The sequence below is a fragment of the Propithecus coquereli genome, unplaced genomic scaffold, assembly GCF_000956105.1.
Source record: "Propithecus coquereli isolate 6110/MARCELLA unplaced genomic scaffold, Pcoq_1.0 Scaffold392, whole genome shotgun sequence".
NCBI classification, from domain to species: Eukaryota; Metazoa; Chordata; class Mammalia; order Primates; family Indriidae; genus Propithecus; species Propithecus coquereli.
In genome coordinates this window covers 410,012-410,758 of record NW_012149641.1, presented here as the reverse complement: position 1 = coordinate 410,758, position 747 = coordinate 410,012, and positions in this window count along the sequence as shown.

Sequence of the window (747 nt, the reverse complement as noted above, 5' to 3'; positions counted from 1 at the left end):
ACACTACTTGATTTATAGGATTTAATCCTCCCAACATTAGATAGAAGTAGGTACAATAATTCTCTCAGTATTTCAGAAGAAGAAACTGAAGCTCAGAGTTAGATAATTTGTCCAAGGTCGTAAAGCTAGTGAGTTAGCAGAGCTGAAATCCAAAGATAGTTACAATTAAACACTCCTCAGTTTAAGTATATATGCTCTCATTAAAGCAATACCCAAAGATCTCCAGTTTTCTAGAAATGAAGAATAATCAAATATCCAATGTCCAGGTAGGGGCAGTTTAGGAATTGTTGGAATTCTTCCTCATCCGGTCTGGTCTCCTCTTCCTCCTCTGGTCAGGTCTGGTCTCATTTCCTTTTCCTCTTCTGATCTGGTCTCCTCTTCCTTTTCTGGTGTCATCTGACTTGCTTGCTCTTATATTCATAAGCCAACTATATAATTGGTTGTTAGCCAGAAGCCTGAAGCTATCTTAAAAAATGATTTGAATTCCTATTGAAAGAGGTTATAAAATGTCTACTATTTGTACTAAACTGAACTAATCCCAAAATAAAGATATTAATTTTATAGAAAGTTATCAAAACCCCTAGAATTCTATAAGCATTGAATATATATTTCATAACACTACAATTACACACTTCAGTTAAATTCTGGATAAGCAGCTTAGTATATAATATTAGGATATTATTCCTTTTTTCTTTTATAATCACTTTATAAAGAAGCACTGGATTTCTACTTTTAAGCTAGGAGGCA